The 21227-nt window shown below is 46.2% G+C and overlaps 1 protein-coding gene across 1 annotated transcript in view; it reads left to right on the top strand.

Moving 5' to 3' along the window:
* IL1RAPL2 (interleukin 1 receptor accessory protein like 2) overlaps positions 1–21227 on the top strand; it is a 567145-nt gene that overhangs the window by 512584 nt on the left and 33334 nt on the right. The window lies entirely within an intron of this gene.

The raw sequence follows: 21227 nt of genomic DNA on the forward strand, positions 1-21227 counted from the left end.
CTGTTTATCTTCTGCGGGACCGTTCTGGTCCCTACACCTCAACAAGGATACAGAAGAGCTAGAGAAGTTGTAGAGAAGGGCCATAAGGATGATGAGTGGTATGAAGGGGCTATTATATGAGGAAAGACTAAAGAGGCTAGGTCTACTCAGTTTAGCAAAGAGAAGCTTGAGGGGGAATATGATCAGAGTTGACAAAATACTAAATGGCAAAGAGAAAGTAAATAGGGATTTATTATTTCTTACTTCTCGCAATACAAGAACTACGGGTCACAGCATGAAACTAGTAGGCAGCAAGTTTAAAAGCAATAAAAAGAAGCTCTTTTTCACACAGTGTGTAGTCAGAGGTGGACCTCATTGCCACCAGATGTTGTGCAAGCTGACAGTGTAGCCCAGGGGAGAGATGCAGCCCACTAGGCCATTATATCCAGCCCACAGGGCCCCTAAAAAATTTAGAAAATTAATACTTATCTGCCCCTGGTTGCCTTTCATGCGGCCCTCGATAGCTTGCCAAAACTCAGTAAGCGGCCCTCCATGAAAAATAATTGCCTGCCCCTGGTTTAGCCAGATTCAAAAGGGGACCAGACAGATTCTTGGAGGAAAGGAGCATCAGTAAATATTGAGCCTGGGAGTTAGGGATACAGCCTGTGAACCAGAACTTCGTAGACCCACAATCCTGGAGGCTGCAACTGAGAGAGCAACAGTGTGGGGAAACCCTGATCATGCCCAGTTCGCTCTCCCTTTCAGTATCCACTCTCTGCCCCTGTGTGACACAGGCTACCAGGCAAGATGCACCTATGGTCTGACTAAGTGGCAGTTCTTGTTGTCTTATGACAGTAGGCTGCCATTACAGCTATTCACCACTAAGGGTGTGTACAGACGTTGGGGTTTTTTTCAACCATTTAAAGGGCTTTATTGCCATGACTTAACAGAAATGCTTGGCTTTACAGCACTTTAAAAATGGGTACAGCACTTTAAATTAACCCTTGTTAAATGAGGTATTAAATCTGAAGTGCTGTATTTTACAGCACTTTAGCAACCTACAATGCTTTAAATAACCTCTGCACACTGGTCAAATTTCTGACCAATGGAAAAGCCCCAGGAGACTGCTGAGCATGCCTTGCCTCCTAGCCTGGACAGTGGAGGGCTCCCCTAACCAAACACTGCACTTCTGTCATGTGTAAGAGTGCTGTAATTTATAGTGCTATAAAGTGCTCTAAATTACAGCATTGTAAAACATGAATGGGGCACTTCTGTACACACTGTAACAGGTAGGGGAGATGCCAAAGGGCAGGTGATTTAGAGCAGGGGATCCACTATTTCCCTGTCTGGAGCAGGGAGCAAGGGCATTTTTTAAGGGACACCAACTTCTATGAACTTTGCACCAGCTCCTTGACTCTTGATAGGAGGCTCACAGTAATTCTGGTGAATCAGTGAATCTGCTCACTGTCTGGCTGGCCCAAACACCTCCTCCCGGTCAGCCTTGCCCACAGCTGGACTTCTCCACTGTGGGAAAGATTTTTCAAGCATCTTGTGCTGCCACAGCTCCCTCCAGCATAGGCGACCACCAGGTGGAGAATTACTAAGCTGAAAAGTGGCAGAGGCAACACAGACAGCCACATTTTTCCAACTCTGTGTAAAATCCCAAGAATTGATCACCCTTAGTCAGCCTTACCCCAAAACAGAAGCTTGTGATCTACCATAGCTCAGGTCGGGGCGGGTCCTGTAGATTCAGACTTTAGAAAGGCCGATCCCTGAGTAAAGATCCAAGATTCAAGTTCAGTCAAAGTGACTCCTGCCACACTCAGATCAGTTGCCAAAAATTAGGGGTTTTCTCCAAGTCTTGGTCCTGGGAAGAAGGAATCAGCAGGAGAAATGACGATGTTTTCAGCAGACGTGAAGGGAATCAGCTCGGATAAGCTGAACCCTGAATGCGATAGCGTGGAAAGTGACTTTCCAAGAAGAAGGTGTTTTCCTAACCTCTCCTGAGCTTCGCATTGTACCAGGCAGGAGAAGCCATAAGCTAGGGTGAGGTTCCCCTCCGACCCCAAGTGCTGCGAGTGAGTTGACAGCTCCCCTCAATTAGCACCAGAGCAGCTGCCGTCTCGTTCCCTCTCAGTTCAGGAGGGAACAAACACTATTTGTGACTAGACATCATGGTGGGTACATGCTGACAGTTTAATAGTGCTCGTTGTATGGTGTTTTTGAATCTTGAAACCCTCCCCTATTCTGCATCTTTTTGCATGTCTATTCCCTAAAGCCTCCTGGGGAAAATGGGCAACGTCAGCTTGAAATACGTTCAAAGAGATGTGCGCAAAAAGGCCAGCTTGTGGCTGGGGATGCTGGCCTCGCCATAGATCAGTCCTTACCCCAGGGAGTTGCTTAACATCTGTAGAGCTGACATGCATCCCTCTGCGCAGGCCGGCACCGCAGTCCTGCCACTTACTGTTAGTACGATTAGCCTGTCACACTTCCACATTATCACAATTACCTGGGTCTGCATTGAACCGCTGAGGGTGTCGATAGTGCCACGAGGGACTGAGGAATAACTCCTGCAGCCCTTTTTGAATAACAGTGGAGTAAAGGCTGCATTGCAGAGTCTGGTACTAAAAACTGCTCAAATAACAACCTTGATACTGAAGTGCCCGTGGTTTCATATTAGCCCTTGCAGAGAGCGACTTAATTCCTTTCTCAACACTATTACAACCAGGAAAAGAGATAAGCAGAGAAAAGAGGGCAAGACTTTTCTCTTCGAGGATGGGTTCTGTAAGATTCTTCTCTTGGCTCCTGAGCAGGAACTATCTTATATCCAAATAACACCATGGGCAAAATGCTACCTGGGGCCTTTTAAGGCCCCTGAAAAGTCTAACATCAAAGTCATTCTCTCTTTGGAGCCAGCTTTATGTGCAAAGTACTTTTGTACTATGCTTTAGTTTCTGCCCTTTTATTCCAGCACACTAGAATAAAGGGTTGACTTAAACTGATATAAGCACCAGTCGGCAGATCACCTCATGCCACCTCTGACATTGCCTAACACTACTGATTACCCCATCCATGCTTTTAAGTTCTCCCCATCTCTCAGGAAAATGTTGCCATGCCCTTGCCCTCTAGATTTAATTATCATTTTGGCAAGTTATGAGTTCTGACAACATCCTCAGAAGTCTGCCCTGTATTCACCAAACAGAACAAGAGTTCACTCTGAGTTCTCCGCAAGAGAAGAATATTACTTCCCTCTATATATTTAATTCACAGCTCTTTTCTTTTAAGTCTCTTCACAGCCAAATTAACTCAGTGTGTGATTCTTGAGGGGTGCAGACTTTTTTGTCGCAGGATGTGGAATAATCCAAACTGAATTAAACCTCAAAGCTAAACTAACGCTTATACAGATTGTCTACCTGATTAGTCACCCATGTTTGCATGCTCATCATTTTTTTCACGCTCGTGTTAGGGGCTACTGTTGTGTTCCTCAGTAATAGTAAAGACCCACTCTTTAAGGCTATTCAAAGCTTCAGTCCCTGATTCGATTCGGCGGAGATTCAGCCCGATTCTGTGACTTAATCTCCAAATCCGAATCAAATCAGAAGACCCTTTAATCTCTTCGAATCAAATCAGAACCCTCCAAATCAATTCAGAGAGATTCAGCGATTCAGACATAGACACAGTATAACAGGGGGCGTGCTCAGGGTCTATCTACTGGTGGCCCCACCCACCTGTTCTGGGCAAACCGCCCACCTCTCCTGCCACGCCTTGTTGTTAAGTAATTGGTGTTAATTAAGTGGGAGGCTGCCCATTTTATGCCCCGATGCCAGGGGGCACTATCTGCAGCTCCGTTCCTCCCCTACACCACAGCCCAAGCCTTGCAGATGGTATTTGTAAATTCCTCTTTATGTTGGGGTCTCAGCCACTGTAGGCCTACCCCTTCTCTCTCTAGCTAGGCCTCTCAGTCAAAACCCCACTAATCAGGGTTTGACTTCAAGGCTCTAGCTCTCAAAAAAACTCACTTGGGCTCCTGCGCCCTCTCTAGCACTGGGGTCAGTTCACCCCCAAATACTGTGCCCTCTCTGGCGCTGGGATCCCCACCCTGCAGTGGGCCCCCCAATGAAGCCTCCTCCTTCCCCAAATAACCTCATCCAAACCACCAGTCTTAGCATGCAACACAAAACATAGGCTTCTATGGCCATATAATGGAAAAATGATAATACAGAACTGAGAGAGGCAACATGCCTACCTACTTTAGATGATCATGCTTCTGGCTCACAGCATGGCGTAGTCTTCCAACGGAGACTGTGGCTGCAGCACCATGGCCATTGGGATTCATCCTCCCCCCGCCCCTCTGGCCTTCTCCACTTGCCATTTGTAGGATCCTGGCTTTCCTCTTCTTGTCACCTGACCAGCTAGCAGGGCTTGAGCCTTAACCCCTACTTCACTGCCCGGCTGTGACTGGAAGGTGCTTGATTTAAAGGGACCACCCTGTCTCTTAGTAACAGGGCTAGAGTTCCCAGTTACACACAGCTTTAAATGTTTTTTTCTACATACCTCTAGGTAGCAGGCAGCTAATGAATGCTGTGATGCTGGGGTGCATGGAGTGTCCCACAGCAGTGCAGGGGGGGTCCCCAGCATGCTCAGCAGCAGACCTGGAAGTGGACCAGAAGCATTTCCAGTCCACTTCTGGGTCCGCCACAGAGTGCGCTGGGGGGCCCCCCCACACTCCCCCTGGCGTGGTGACTGGCGCCTCCTGGGTCTAGGTGGGCACCCAGGGTCCCCCTGCAGCCAATTGCTGAGCCAGGGGGACACGGTAGGCGGGGCAGGGGGGGCCCAGCGTGCTGCCCGGCGGACCCAGAAGTGGACCAGAAGTACTTCCGGTCCACTTCTGGCTTTGCCACTGAGCACATGGGGGAGTCCCCCCACACTCCTGTGGGACACTCCATCTGCCCCAGCATTGCAGCATTCACAGGCCATGCTTGGTACCTCGAGGTATGTAGAAAAAACATTTGTCTATGTCCGAATCTCTGATTCTCCAAATCAGCATTGAATCTTCAGATTCAGATTCACCCAAATTGAATCGGGGACAGAGATCCACATCAAGGAACCAAATCATTGCCCTGATTCAGGCTGAATCTGAATCAAATAGGGCCCATTTCGCACACCCCTTTGTCTCTTTATTCTATGAGCCTGATACCACGTTTTGGTTCATTTGTTCTGCCTTATAGGTCCACAGAGAACGGAAAGCCAGCTGATCTGGCCTCTGGAGAAGTCCCTCTATGGTGAGGGACCCTCATACAGGCTCTGCACTATCTTCTTGCAGCCCTCAGCCTTGTGAGTATGGCTGAGGGAAAGGTGTCTGAGACGAGCTTTATCCCTCTTCAAAGATTTTCTGCTGTGATCATTGGAAGGCCATTGTCAGTCATTGCAGCAACATCCATCTTCTCAGTCTATCAGTCAGGGGGTCTCACAATCCTGGGAAGATTTCCCTGCTGTCATTAGGAATAGCTGTTCCTCCCCATGGCCATCTGGTGTGGGACGCGCATCTCGAATCTTTTTGCAAGTCATTGGGAATTGGAGGGGGTTGGCAGAGTCCTCTTTGCAGAATGCTGCTTGGGCAATCCATAAGGGCTTGTCTTTTTTTCATTATCATCGATCAACAACATGATGATGACAAGGGTGAGCGAATGGATTTTGTGCTTGGGCAGGTAAATTATCACGGCATTTCAAGGCTGGCTTAGCTACGTCCAGCAGTTCCAATAAAAGTGATGGTGCAGGGCTCAGGTAATTCTGAATCACAAAGCCTCCATGATTTGGCACTCACCAAGCAAAATTCTGGACGATCAGAGCCCCATGTGACTGAAATTGCATTTAATGTGTGGCTAATGTGAGTTTTATCAACTGAGCGCAAGGCAAGAGACTTAGAGTAAACTGGAGTCTTCCCACTAATAGGTTTAGGGCAATTAGACTATTGACTTCAGTAAATCACATCTGTCAAAGAATAACCAAGGTCATTTTCAACATGACACTTACCTGAGCTGATAGATTATGGCTCCAGTCACTGAGTGCAATGGGATGTCACAATATCTCTTGAGAAAGGAATAGTTGAAACCCTTGAAAGTTGTTTGCATTTTGCTAATTTCTCACGGCTCTTTGCTTGGTGCATCTTTATTTTCTCCGAACGTGTTCGCATGCCTGCTGTGTGTAGGTCTCACCTCTTGACTACGTAAGAGGAGTAACTGGTATTGTTTTCCAAGATTAAAAGCTAAAGAGAAATCATCACCTTTTCCCTGAATTTTTTATATGATTGACCTTCCCTCCCCCCAATATTTCTACCTTAATACTATTCAGGTTTTAGATCATGGCTTGGTTTTGTTTACAATAAGAAGGACAAATAAAACACTGTTTCCTTTCCTTTGGACAGATTAGATTAGATTAGATTTCCCTGTAAATTGTTTACTTGCTGACTGAAATACAATATTGATCTGCTTGATGAGCAAAACACAGGTTGCATTTATTGAACTCAGTTTTATATTTTTATTCTCGGACTCTATCTGTAAATTCAAGTTAAATGTTAGAGGAAATTATATACTGGAGCAAGCTTGGCAAGAAGGTCAATCTGTGTCATCGTTGTTGGGTTTGTTTGTTTTTTAAACGGATGCCAACTGGAATGAATAATCCCCGTGGCCTTGACTCACCATGGCACTTACATACATACTTCTATGAAACGTGAGTAAAGCTGACCACATTCTGCAAAGCATTTAAGCACGTGCTGAATTTTAAGCACAATGTTACATTGCACTGAACTCATTTGCACATAAGCACATGTCAGTAGCTACTGTTGGTGTTGGGAGTGCTGGAAGGACCCTGTTGTCTAGTTTTACAGGCTGGCAAAATGACAAAATACCTTCTGCAGTGCAGAAACTGCAGATGCTTCTGTGGATGGGGTGTGACCTACAGACCTTGTTTCCAGCAGACTCACTGGGGATGTGGAGCTTTTGCAACTCGGTACTGAATTAGCAGGAGTGAGGAGGAGCTATTTGGCTGACAACACAGAAAGATCGGTGGTTTTTTGAACCAGGTTATATGAAGTAGCATTTTTACAGTCCTTCGCTCCTGTCTTGAGATACTATAGACTCCAAATGAAGTCAGTGGGATGGAAGTCGCTTCCGTCCTGTTCAGGGAGCACAACATACTAGGCTCACTGTTAACCCTTCAGTACAAAACAACTACTAGCCTGACTCTTGCAAGCCTAATGTATGTTAAATTCATAGATTGCATAGACATTCGGCCTGGAAGGGACCTTGTAAGATCATCAGGTCCAGCCCCCTGCCCCAGGGGCAGGAAGTCAGCTAGGGTAATAGGATCCCAGCAAGGTGAGCATTCAAATGTTTCTTGAAAGTCTCCAGAGTAGATGCTTGCACCACCTCTGTGGGGAGTCTGTTCCAGGCCTTGGGGGCTCGGACAGTAAAGAAGTTTTTCCTTATGTCTAGCCTAAAATGGTCTTGCAGGAGTTTGTGACCGCTGGACCTTGTCTTCCCTTGGGGTGCTGTGGTGAAGAGGTGTTCCCCCAGATCCTGATGCACACCCCTTATATACTTACAGGCTGCCACCAAGTTACCCTGAGCCTGCGCTTCTCCAGTAGCCTTGTCTTCTTTATCTCTAGATAACATTCACAACACGAACGCCAGGTTGTATCCACTCGGAAACCTGTTTTGTCCGTCCCAGATAAGAGAGGGGTGCCTTATAAGCCGACTTTATTTGGAGCTGGTAGCTTGGTCGGCTGCCTGTTTAAAAATCATTAAGCACCAAAAGTTGAGAGAGGTTAGTATAATTTCTGAAGAGTCTGTTTTATCGTGAAGCCGGTTTCCTTAGCAACCTTGTACATACGCTCTGCATAGCAAAGTGAAACTTGTGAATGCAGAAGGCCAAATAGCAGTCGTCTTATCCACGTGAATGCAGGTAGACGATCTCATTCTGAGACCCCTCCCTTCCCCAGAAAAAACAGATACCCATAACTTGAATTTCCTACATAAAAAGCATGAGCACACTAGTGAAAAAAAAAAGCGCCGACAGATCTCTATTTCATCCTCTCAAAGAAGAAAATGTAAATGTATTTACATAAATACATTACCTGATGTATTTATGCAAATGTGTTTGCATTGCGCCGAAATGCAAAATAACAAAAAACTGAGTCACACAATCGCCTTCCTCTCTGCTCCTGGCACAAAACAGTTATATGCTGCCACTTATTTAGATGGCAAAAAGACGTGCCAGCCCCAAGCATGGGGGAAAGGGGCTCTGTGATTTTGCTGCTGGATCAGCATGCAGGCCTCACCCATGCCCGGCTGGAAAAGCGAGACAGTTCATCTCGTTCCCTGCTCGCTCACCCCAGTTCATGCTGCGGCCCCATAACCTTTTGTTCTGATCCTTGGGCTGATTTGGCCACGAAGTGTAGCATGACACAGACCTCCTGTACCCACTGAGATGCAAGCTGCTGTCCTGACAGCTTAATTGTGCAAGTGACAGGCGTGCACAAAGGGACCTCGGATACACTGTTTTACCTGCTCTTTGACTGGCGCTCTTTCACAAAGCATTTTGCCGAGGGCCGCAAGAATGCATATAGTTCCTCCTTTTTGCCTGCTCTTGGAAGGGTGAATAGGGATGTCTCTATAAGACTGAAATTCCTGCTCTGAACCGTAGACAGATCAAAGGAGTGGTCTGGACTGGAGTATAACACAGAGAGGGGCAAAGAGCAGAAAATGTCCTTGTAATAAAAGGCAGCAAGCAGTTGGCAAATTATTGCCAAGGCAAACGTCTGTGTTTCTTCCACTGATCTGGTCATTATCGAAGGCCTTGCCCATGGCAGTGGGTGATTAATGAGAGAAATTCCAGCTTTGGGTCAAATGTTGATAGCACAGAAGAAGATCAGAAATCTGTGGCCCATCATGGTATGTCACTCCCACAGAAGCAAACATGTCCATCCACGTGCAGGGTTACCTTTTGATGTAAGCATCTGATCATGGGAGGCTCAAATGAAGATGAAAGTGAGAAGCAGTCCTGTTCTGAACGTCTTTGTGACAGCTAGTTACAGCTTGAAATCCAGGCGCTTCTCCTCTGCTTTGCCGGTTGCCAGAAACAGTTTCCTTTAGACAAATGGAATAAAAAATAACAACTTGCGTCTCAGCCCTGGTGAAATGCCTCTTAAGTTGATACTGGCCTTATTGTTAACAACAGATTGAGCGATCTTCAAAGGACACAGACATCAAGGACTTGTCCATGCTGCAGCATCAGTAAGTCCTGGGCAGCACGGGGCTTAAATATGTCCTGACCCACCAACAGTGGGTGGAAGTGGTGAAAATGCACCATTTTCGCCATACCTGAAAATCAGATATAAAACTGCAGTGGTGTGAGATGTTACACTGGAAATGCTGTGTGTCCATCCAGGAATTTGCTCTTTACTAGAGACAGTCTATTGCTTGCTCTTCTGCCCCTTTGGAGAAAACTCCTGTAAATAAGCCAACTGCACGTACCCCAGACGCTAGCTCATCTGTTTGCTGTGGGGCCTGATATAAATTTTATCAATGAACAACACCAATGTAAATTACAATGTCATGTGTCATGTGACCAGACCAGGAGTCAGGGGCCTAAGCCCCTACCTGCATCGTTAGCTGAAAGAATACTTTAAAATCCTAAGAAGTGAAGGAGTTTGAGTCCTATCGATTTTCTATGATACTTGGGCTCTTAAATGATTCAAGGCCTCTAAGAAATCTTCCCCAATGTCTCTCTTGAAATATGATTTAGGATCCTACATAATTCAGTTGCATGTGGGAACATTTTACTCTAGAAGATTTTGTTCTAATTAGGGGTGCACCGATAGAGATTTTTTGGGCCGCTACCAATGGCCGATTTTGAAAAAGCCATGTCAGCTGATACCGATCCGATTGCCACTAAGCAGCCAGGCAGCTTGGAGAGCAGCGTCCAGCTGATAAGTTTGTTGTGGGAGAAGGGGCAGGAGGAGGCCCTCGCAGTGAGGAGGGGTGGGACTGGGGCTGGGGCAGGGACAGGGGCAGGGGCTGCACAGCCTGGACAGAGCACAGGCCAGAGCTGCGAGTGGCTTGTCCGTGGCATATGGGGGGGTGGGGCTGGCTCCAGCTACTACACACACCCCAGGAGGGCATGGGGGGTGTATGGCCCCAGATCTGCACGTGGGGCAAGGACAGGCTGCTGCTGTGGGCTGGGACCAGGGCGGTGCTGGGCTGTCCTCAGCAGGGCTGGGCCAGGCTGTGTTCAGGGCGGGCCACAGAAGCACTGGGAGGGGGGAAAATGGGGGGGGGGGCTTCAGCCACCCCAAAATTCACTGTAGCTCCCCCATAGCAGCGCTGCCATTGCCTGCCCCAAGCACAGCATGGCCCATCCCCACTGGGAAGAGTCCAGTGCCACCCCGGCCTCAGCCCACCGTGGCAGCCTGCCCTCGCCCTGCATGCAGATCTGGGGACATACACCCTCCATGCCTCCCAGGGTCTGTGCAGCAGTGGGAGCCACCCCCTGCCCTCCCCACACCCCTGAGATGAGCTGTTCACAGCTCCATCTCATGCTCTGCCCCAACTGTGCAACCCCAGCCCCACTCCCTCACCAGGGGGGGCTTCAATCTGCGCCTCCTCGCCTCTTCCCTCACAAGAGACTTTCCAGCCAGACCCAGCTGCTGTCCACGCTGCTGGGCTGCACTCGTGGCTGCCTGTGTGCTGTGCTGAGACTGTGGGTATGCACGGGGCATTTATTGGTGACATTATCAGCCACATCACCCAAAAAAAGACAATTGCTGATGTAGTCAATTTTCCTTATATCTCTGCCAATCTGATATGGGACCAATGTATCGGTGCACTTCCGGTTTTGATTGATCCTTTTCCCAATGAAAGTTAGAAGATTGGACCCTTTTTTGCAGCACCATGTTGGCCTCTAGGGTGTTTTTTTGTCTTCTTGGAAGAGCCCTTGTCAGTGACCAGGCTGACAAGCAGCATTCCCTGCAAGATGACCCTTGTTTGCTACGACCATCGTTTACACTGAGTGGGTGAAGCCTATACGGAGTATCAGCAAATTTTTAAGTGTCCAGTAATCTCACCTCCAACCCATCTAGACTCTTTGGACGCTGATAAACGTGCAGCTCCCTGCTGTAACTCATGGCACTTCACAGAAAGTGCCACAAGCTATAGCAACCCACCCTCCCCCCCAACCCAACAGATATTCTATGCTGGATCGGGGGCACGGGGCAATTGCCACTTTGGAGCTGATCCAGTGGAGAGAGGCTGACTATCTGCCTAGCTCTCCTCTAGCCCCACTTCCTTCCCCCCAGCTCCAGTGCTGTCTTCAGGATGGGAGGGGAGGCTCCGTCTGGGGTTTGCCCAGCCTGTGCTGGAGGATGGGGTGGGTTGATTGGAGCGCAGGCTGGGCAAACCCCAGATGGAGTTTCCTTCCTTCCCTTCCCCCTCTCCCATCCTGAAGATGGCACCAGGGACAGGGCTGGCCTGATGAAGCCCTGCTCTGCTCCCTGGCAGGGACAAAGTTAATGAAGGCACTCCGCTTCAGAGCACCTTCATCTGATCTCTCATTATACAAGGATGAATTTGTCCCACAAGTGGGCACTTGTAAAGCGCTCTACAGCCATGCACTTCTGTCAGGGCGCAGCTGTGGAGCACTTTCAAGGGGCTGATCATGAGACAAAGATGGCTTCTGTCTGCACCCGACACCTGTTTCCTACAGTTGATGAGGCTCTTGCACGTGTGTAGATCTGGCAGCCACATGTGTGCTGGTGTTTTAGGACATAAGAAGTAAGTGTAAAACAAATGAAGAAACCAGAAGCAGCGTCCTAAGGTGTAGGCAGAGGTCAGAGCAGGATAAGCACAAGATTTTTTCCTTTTGTCTTCTCTGAATCCTTCCTTGGGCCTTTTCATATTGCCAAGCAATTGCTTTAGTGGAAGAAATCTCATGGAAGTGAAGTTACCTCATGTCATGTACTGCAGCAGCTTTTTCACACACATCAGCACAGCTGCCAAAACACCATTAGTAGCAGCTAAGACATGCTGTTCTTAAAGCCCAGACTAATTTTGGTGGCCTTTAGATTCTTTCTTCGTAACATTTGGGAAACGTGAGAATCCCACAGTGGAATAATCTATGCATGTATTTTTATTTTTTTTTAAGTGTAGTTTGGCTGACTTTAAATGGCTGGACGCTAGTTAATTTTCTTTCACTCAAAAACGGTTTTGAGAGCGCAATCAGTAATGCTCTGGAGAGTGGATCTCTTCATTTACCAATTTGGTTAAAATGCTTTCAGTAACGAGACAGCCTTTTGTTATATAAATACCGGGGGAAACTTTTTTAGGATCATCTCCTGGGCAGAGATCTACCGGCGGCCGGAGCTAAGAGTTTTGAGCGTACAGGGGTGTGATTTTCATTAGCACTTGATCCAGCTGTACTCCCGTTGAAATGAAGTCTCACCGCAGTTGTGTGTGGCAGCAGGTCGGCCTTTTGAAAATCGCACCAAGAGGCTTTTATATGGTGGTCTTCTCTCTTTTTTTTTTTTAACACAGCTGTGTTTCACCTTCCCAGCATGCAATGAGTCTTGCTCAGGCCCAGGCTCACTCAGGCCAAGCTGCCCTCTGCTTCCAGAAGATCTTTGCCTGAATGAGGGGCAGGGAGAGGGCAGGATTTAGCCCGCGGCTAGGATTTTCTTCTGCAAAATAATCAATTAAGCAAAAAAAAGAAAAGCATGGGGAGTCCCCGCCTGCAGGAATTAGCACTAAAACATTGTCAGTCTTGCTACAGCCAACAAACCCCAGTCCCTTTGATCAGTTTACTCTGGGGAATGGTTGAGGAAAGAAAAGAGGGAGGGGTTGATGTATTTTTTGCAACTGCCTCTGAATCTGCTTTTGCCTATGTGTGTTGTGAAGCAATTTGCACGGTGGGGATGGGTGCTTAAGGTGCTGTTCTGCTGCAGGCACTATCTCTTGGTCTGTGCCAGGGAGGGAGTGTATTGTATTGGAGATGGAAAAGGAGGAGCTGCTGCCTTCCGACAATCCCGGCACCGGCAATGCGATCTTCGGTCTGCTGGAGGCAGAAGTGAAGAGAGGAAGGGCTTGAAACAGAAGAAAGAAAAAGAGTAGCTAGAAGGCAGGAAGGGAAGTGGGGGGAGTCTGGATACAGCGTGGGGTGAAGTGGATCTGATGAAGATGTGGCTTATGGCGTGGTTGGACGAGATGGATTTCCTGGTCCTAGCATCCACTGATCCTAGACGGTGCTGTGACAGGGAAGAGAAGGAGAAAAGGAAGGGAAAGAAAATATTGGGGGGCACCAGGGAAGACCTGATGGGGTACTGGACGGGGAGGATGAGGAAAGCAGGAGAAAAGAAGGGGTGAAAGCCGAGGGGGGCTAGACCCGCTGATCTACAAGGTCCCTTGCAGCCCCTGACAGTCAGTGAATCGATGAGAGTATCAAGCAGCATGGGAAGCAAGTGAAAACTGACAGTGGGAGCAGGGAGTGAAGAAAGCAGGCAGAAAATCATGTGTGTGTGGTGGTGGGGGTGGGCAGGTGGAAAAGGAAAGGGATGGACGTGGGGAAGGAAAAGGATCTGATACAGCAAAATAACACCCACCTTCATCCCAACCCTGACACGGACCGATTTTTATTCTAATTGCTCATTTTCCTGAACAAGGCTTTAATTACCTGAGTCTTATGCCTTGGCGGTGCATCCGGATGCCACGTGAGGGTGTGCACACTGGCACCGATGCCTGCTGAACGGGCTTGTGCTGAATGTCTGAAGGCAGGAGCAGAGTACCCTGTGCCGGCACTCTTGTGGGATCAGTTATTCTCTTCTCCAGGATGCCTGGCTTCCTCTGCCCTAGCTCCCAGCTTGCATGCAGGATTCATCACGTTAGTCCTGCAGCAGGGGTGAAGTGTCAGTTTTTAAATCAAACTGATGACGATTAACCGCCCAAGACCAGTCCTAAAAGGTACTGACCACCACTTGCAGAGGTAACGGTTGTAGCCCTGTTGGTCTAAAAGCAAAAGCAGTCAATGTGGTCGAGGCGATATCTTTTATTAGACCAACTAGATAGTTCAAGATTTTTTTTGCAGCTATCTAGTTGGTCTAATAAAAGATATCACCTCTGTCGTGCTGACTGCTGGCCACTTGCATGCGTGTTCCACTGGGATCAGTGCTAAGCACCAGTTAGCATCTGGCCTGTGAAATGCATCGGGGACACGGGGAGAAGGAGAGTGCTGAGCAAGAGCAGCAAGAGTACCGAAGCCCTTTCTTTAACCGGGATGATGCTGTTTGTTCAGTCCTAATAAATATGCATAGCTCAGCAGAGGGAGCCTACCTAAATCTTTGATTAACTGATACCTTTTAAATGCAACCTTGTAAACTTAATGAGCAAAGAGACAACCTACTTTAACGAAACATTTGGCACAGTATGCCTGGGCTTTATTTATTTATTTTCAGACTCTCAAACTCAGAGGGCTGGACTTGGATTGCAAGACTGACCTCTAGCGTAAAACCTCTGCTATCGTTGGGGTTGCTGTTCAGCAGCAATTCAGCATCTCCACGTGTTGCCAGGGCTCCCTGAGCTCCTGTGGCTCAATGTTTCCAGCGCTACCAGAATTATCCCAGTGTTTCGAGGACCCCGACTACATGCCGGCATGTCCCTGGATGCTGTCTGTCCTTGCTGATTGTCAAAGAATGCCCTTGTAAGGCATTCTTTGCAAATGCAAGATATCCCACCACGCAGAGATGGGTTTTTTGTGAATTAAGGTTGTTGTTGCCCTCAGCATTGGCACTGTGGATAAATTGGAGGCGAGAGGTCTGTCTCACGTCTCTCCTTATCCAGCGTGTCCTTCTGAAGAAACTACGTTGCTTACTTCAGGGCTGCATACAGTTCGGCACACCTTGCCAGAGGAATTTCAATCAGTCTCTTTTTGGCTGGTGCCATGCATTTTTAAAACAAGTTGCAGAAATAAAAGAGGTGGTCGGGGACAAGGCAGTAGCACGCTGGGCCTGTCTCTCAGATCTCGCAACTCGGAGAGGCAGAGGCAGTCCTGGAGGCAAGCTCGAAAGTATTGCTGTGGATGCACGCTCAAGAACCCGACTTTCACCTCCTCCATCTTTAATTACATGTTCGAGCAATGGACATACAGTAGGCAACAGAATATCACACGTCAGCTGAGGGAGACGCTCATTGGCAACTATCACATTTGCATCACTATAAATTGTGGCTTGCTAAAGACCTAAGCAGTGACAGAGACCTGGAATGACAGTGATTCTGCAGTGGCACATGCCTCTCCTCCATGTGCACAGCTTCCTTTCCTGACAGACAGCAGGGGAAGAGATACCAGGTAAAGGTGTTAGTCCATCATATGAATGGCCTCCTGTGTCTTCAGATGCAAAGCCAGGTAGTGAAGCAGACCAAATTAACTTGACACTGCCTGTCACAAGGCAAGGTATCCCCTTTCTGCATTTTGCAGGCTGTCCTCTTCCGCCTTCTCCCTGGTAGCTCGTTTGGCACCTTTACTCTAACACCTTGTGAGAAGGAAACATGCCAAGGAAGCAGATGAGCCTGAGCGCAGGTATGCCAGAGACCCGTTCTGTGCAGCCAACCAGTACGTGATTCTTGGCCAAGAACATGCCTGGAGTGGCATATGCATTTCCAAGCAGGGTAGACGGGGATGCTATTTCCCAGGCCAGCTAACCTCTTTGAAAAGCTCTGCTTTGTTTCTGCAGGGGTTTTCATGCCTAAGGAGTAGGGGTTCATGATGCATCTACATGGTCTACCAAGGAAGCACCTGTGGATTTCATGGGGAAAACACGGTTTTCCAGCCAAAGCAAGTTTCCTGCAAAACAGGTGCAGGTGCAGAGAGCAGTGTGTGAACTTCCACAGCTCTTCTGCTGACTCGGGGCCAAAGCACGATTTTGTCATTTCAGCTGCCTCAGTTTGTTGTGATATTAGGCACTGTGCAAACAGCCACGTCGCACGATTGCTGAAGGAAACTTGCCCTCCCTACCCATCTTTAAATCAAGTTTATTTGCTTGTAAAGCACCTCTCCAGGGACAGCACACATGACAGGCCTTGTCAGGGAAAGGCTCAGGTGCTTATTGATTGTTGGCTTGCAATAGTCCATACAAATGGCAACTGAGCTGTCATCACAGAGCTCTCTAAGTACCAGGACTTAGAGAACAACTAGCATCTCACCCACTGGCATCCAAAGAAATGTAGACTGCTTTTTCAGCATCCTTAGCCCTGTGCATGGCCTATCTCCTTTTGCTATATCTAGGGTTCTCATCTTTTTGCTTGTGTGTGGTATTGCAGTAGGGTTACTTAGCTTGCAGGGGGAGGCAGAGCCCTACCCTTTTCTGCAGATATTAAAGAAGCAGCCCATACATACACATTTAATTCGGCCATCACAAAGGACTGATTACAGTACTCGATTAAGCTTCTTGAAACATATGTGAACCAAGTGTTATTATTTCTGTGCTAGGGGTCAGTAAATAGAAGCAAAGCAGACTGGAGTTGTGATTTAAAGGAGCTGTCATTACACATTTCACAGACCCCAGACTTGAACCCAGGCACCCTTGATAGCCCTTCCCGCTGCAAACAGTCAATCAGAAAATGAGAGAGACTGGAAAGGAGTCAGTGGTGGCATGGTTACATACTCGTATTCTTCTGACCAGTCAGTTTATTGAGCCAATGACAATAGGGTTGTGCTTGGACTGGTTGGCAGCCTCCACTTCTGAGAAGCTGCAGTAGCAGTCACGTCCAGTGTCATATCTGATGCATGGAATAGAATGAATATTGCAGAATTTGGAAAACCTAGTGTTTATAACTTCTGAGTTTTTAACCAGATGAGAATAAGAAAGAGCCTCACTGATGTTAGTCACCTTTGGATGAGGTATTTTAGGCAGAGAAACACAGGACTAGGAAGGACCTCCATCAGGTCCAACCCACTGCAGACAATTTTGGTCCAAAAGGATCCAGAAGATTGTCTGACCCCTCCCACAGACACAGTTAAAAAGCACTCTAGGAACAAACTCCTGAAGCCTACAGGCAAAGGTCAAGAGAGGCAATGTCTTGTCCTTGCAGTAGCTAGAATTTGTTAGCTTGGTATATGCTCATGTGATCCTCAAAAAAGGAGAAAGACAGGAAAAAACAAGCAAACCCATAGTCCTTGAAAGAGAGATCAGTCCTGTCCATTGCAGGAAAAGGTCATGAACAGAAGTTAGCCAGGAAAGAGTGTGAGTTGTCTATGAGTGCAAGTGCCAACCCAGTGCAAAGTGGTGGAAAAGACTCTACAATAATACGTGGTAATAAAGAAAAATGTAGAGATATCAAGGTTTCTTAATAGACCATCTGAAAGATTACACGGGCATGGGTCAGAACCTATCATCTGTATGCGTACTAATCTCCATGGCATTCATCTAGCCCTGCTAACGTCTCAATTTTAAAGGATCAAACTCTTATGGTTGTTTTAAGCATCATCTGGTTGATGTTTGCCAGGGGTCGCACTTAAGGCAGCACACAATAGACTTTGGGTCCATAGTATGTCAAACCGGGAACAAGCAGGTTCAAAAACCTGCAGGGCTGAATTCTGTTGGAAGATCACTCCTAGTCCATAGGCAAGACAGCGCCTGAAATCCTTCAGATTTTTGCTTCGGTAAAGATCCATGGGATTTGGCTAATTGTTTTTCATTCCAATTATCTTCTGGTTCAAACCAAATAAGTGCAAGAGGAAATGTTAAAATGCATGAAAGAATTTGTGTAAATTCATTGTGAAAATGGTGGTAGGAAAATTCCTAATAAGATTTATCTGCAACGGTCCTTCCTATTGCCAGCGGTTGTGTCTTATCAGCTGGGAGTTTTCAACAAGCATGTCTGATTGACAGTGCGTGTGGGGGGGCGAGGGGGTGCTGAAGAAGAAACTTCTGTTTGGAAGCTGAGGCTTTAATGTAGCAAGGTGACCCCAACAAAAGAGCAGAACTAATGATGTCTACTGTTTTTCCTACTCTCTTTCCTTGTTGCTACTTAAAATATTCCATTAAATGTTGATTCATTAGCTAATTATTCCCTGTGTTTGAAACAAAATATATAACAAAAATGAAAAGTTGATCTGATTAACATGAACATCATTTACAGCTGAGACAGTTACAGGATACTACCTTTTTTTTTTTTTTTTTTTGAACTTTGTGATGTTTTTACTTAAGGAGATGTTTTAATAACACGGTATTTAAAGCTTCAACTTTTTGTGTAAAACATAGTACGAACTGCTTTGTGAATAGTACTGGACACTGACCTGCATGCATCGCAAGAGTCGTAAAATGTGTGTTCACTTTATCCGGCTGTCTGAGAATTGTAGCTCAGTACATAACACTGTAGCGGGGTACTTGTAGATCATGATATCTCCTGATCCAGCAACGGTAGATGATGTGGACTGCTATGAAACATATCTTTCTTCTAGAAAGAAGTTGGTTACATTTTCCAGAAGGCCAATAGATCTGCAGTCACCTTTCTATCAACAGTGAATAACCTCACTCTGTCACTAGGGTTTGGGAACATAAGAACCGTCTCAGACCATTTAGGCAACCACTGGCCCAAAGAGTCCTAAAACTCATATACTCCAGGCCCTGACATATAGCAACAAGGCTTAAAACCAGACACCAAGAACCCTTTAGAGCATGCCAGAAACCAGGGTTTCCATGTTGTTCTTCTTATAAAGACTTCTTTTTACTGCATTATTTTCTAATAGAGGGCTGTAAGAGTTTAGCTAGGACAGCAGAGCAGAATCCTGAGAGTGATAGCACCTAGAGACCCCCAGCAGAATAAAAGCAGAATTACTCCCTGTGGGCACAAAGGTGTATGAAATACTGCACAGGCCTGCCAAATAGATTTTTGCCTAAGTGTGGAGAACCACTGAATGAATACAAGCTTGCAGAATGTATTTCCTCACTATATCTATATATCAATATATATAGAGACATATATCGATATATAGATATATCTATCTATATAGATAGATATATACACACACATACACATGTGTGTGTGTGTCTGTGTGTATTTGTCTCCTCTTATATAGATTTGTTAATGCTGGGAAAGGTAAGTTGTTCCATCGAGTGAGTTCACTTGTACCTCTTCTGAAACATCTGATGCTATCAGCATCAAAGACAGGATGCTAGATTAGATGGCATGCTGGTTTGATCTGGTATGGCCCTCCGGATGCTGTTAATTGAATGCAGTTCACAGGTGCTGCTTCTTTTCTGAACCAGACTCTGCCATTCATGAGAAATGTTTGTCCTTCTTTGTTTTGTCATGTAGCAAAGCTGTGAAATTCAGCTGTACCTTGCAAATTCAGACTCTATAATCTGTCCAGGTAAAGAATGTCTACTCCATATGCATATATTATGCATGTTAAACATGCACAAGCTGCTGTACCCACAGCTATTTTATTTTTCAGTTTTCCTTTTTTTTTTTTTTTTTTTTTTTTTTACAGACATGTTTTTTATTTCTTCCAACCCAGTGAAGCACTTCAGGATATTTGCAGAAACCGCAGACATCATTTCAGAAGATTTTTTGTTTTTCTTTTGTTGTGGCAGAAGTCTGCTGGTTTGAACAAAAAAAGAAAATTCTGCAATCTGTTTTTTTTTTTTCTGTACTACTTAGTGCCCAGCATGATGTGCCAAATAAAGGCTATATACTTCCATTTTCAATAGGCCACATGTATACTTTTCCTGTTTTGCATTGCTATAATTGTCTTTTTCCATTAAAGTCAAGCATGGACAGAACAACCACATGCTAGGAATCACTAACAGGTATTTTAATAGACATGCATCTTGGCTTGGAGGTAAATAGCACAAGAAGAGCTCACACCTGGCAGTCACCGCACAGAGCACATGCAACATGTAAATAGGCCAAATTCTCACTCCCATCAATGGCAGCCACTCAGGACCACACAGAATTGGTTCCTGTGTGAACACGGAGAATAGTTCAGTCAATCTGATGGAACCATGTCCCATGATACTGTGTTTCAGCAAGTGATATATTTGGATATACATTGTCTGACTATTCATTTATCGATACAGCATTGATCTTTGTTATGGCATGAATTTGCATTGTAGGGGTATGCACATGCATGTAGCTATCCAGCCTATGTATCTGCCTGTATAATCGGAAGGGATCAGCATGTGCCGTTTATAACCGCAATAATAGCAGTGTTCAGAGGGAAGACCAACAGTTTTCATGAAAGATTGGTTTCCTTTTCCTTTTTTCTCTCACTGGTGTCTAGAGATGCCCCTTGTTTTATTCAAGCTCAAGGTTTAAAACTTCCTTTTCCACACCAGATCCTACCATTTCAGATTGACTAGCGATTTTGAAATGATCTAAGAGAACCTGGTTCTTCAATAGCACAAAGGAGCAGTTTGTGTTCTTGAAATCAGGGTCCTTTGAGGCATCTCCAGCTGGGCACTAACAAGGTGTTTCTGAAAATGTAAGCCCATCCTATTTCAGCATAAGAACTGCCTCATCCTAGAGGGCCTGGGTATATAATTCATCTAAATATACAGCAGTCCATTTTCTGGACTCTCCAAGCTTGCTCCAACTCCTATTGAAATCAGTGGGAGTCATCCTGCTGCCATCAGATGAGGCTTCTGTTGCCTATCTTCCTCCTTTGCAAAGATAGTTACTGCCAGAGAGTTTTTAGCAACACGAGCCAGCTGTGCTGGGGCGATACATGCAAATAGAAATTGCTCCAGCAGCTATATTTACATAGTCAGGGAATGGGCAAGGATCTCCTACATTTGTCGGCTTGGTGTTCTTTTTTTTCCCTTTCTCCTAGAGGCAGACAGCCATCTGGCCTGGTAAATCAAGCCCTGAATAATCCCTTTGACTAGCAAACATAGCAAAAGTCCTATCCAAACAAAATTTATCTACATGCTGATTTCTTGCAGGGAAAAGTCAGCTTAGTTACTATCTCTGTTTCTTTCCTGTAGTTTGGAAAACAGTAAGAAGATTATTTGCTCTTAGTTGATCAGTCATTTGAGTTTCAATCGTATTCCAGTCCTACAATATGAACATTACTACTGTTCATTGCACTTTGAAATAACTTTTTATTCAAGGACCTTTAACTACTTCATGACCGTTCCTAACAAATTAATTAAACTCCCATAGGATTTGGGAGGCAAAGGGCCCATTTTACAGGTAGGTGGACAG

The sequence above is a fragment of the Alligator mississippiensis genome, chromosome 8, assembly GCF_030867095.1.
Source record: "Alligator mississippiensis isolate rAllMis1 chromosome 8, rAllMis1, whole genome shotgun sequence".
Classification (NCBI taxonomy): domain Eukaryota; kingdom Metazoa; phylum Chordata; order Crocodylia; family Alligatoridae; genus Alligator; species Alligator mississippiensis.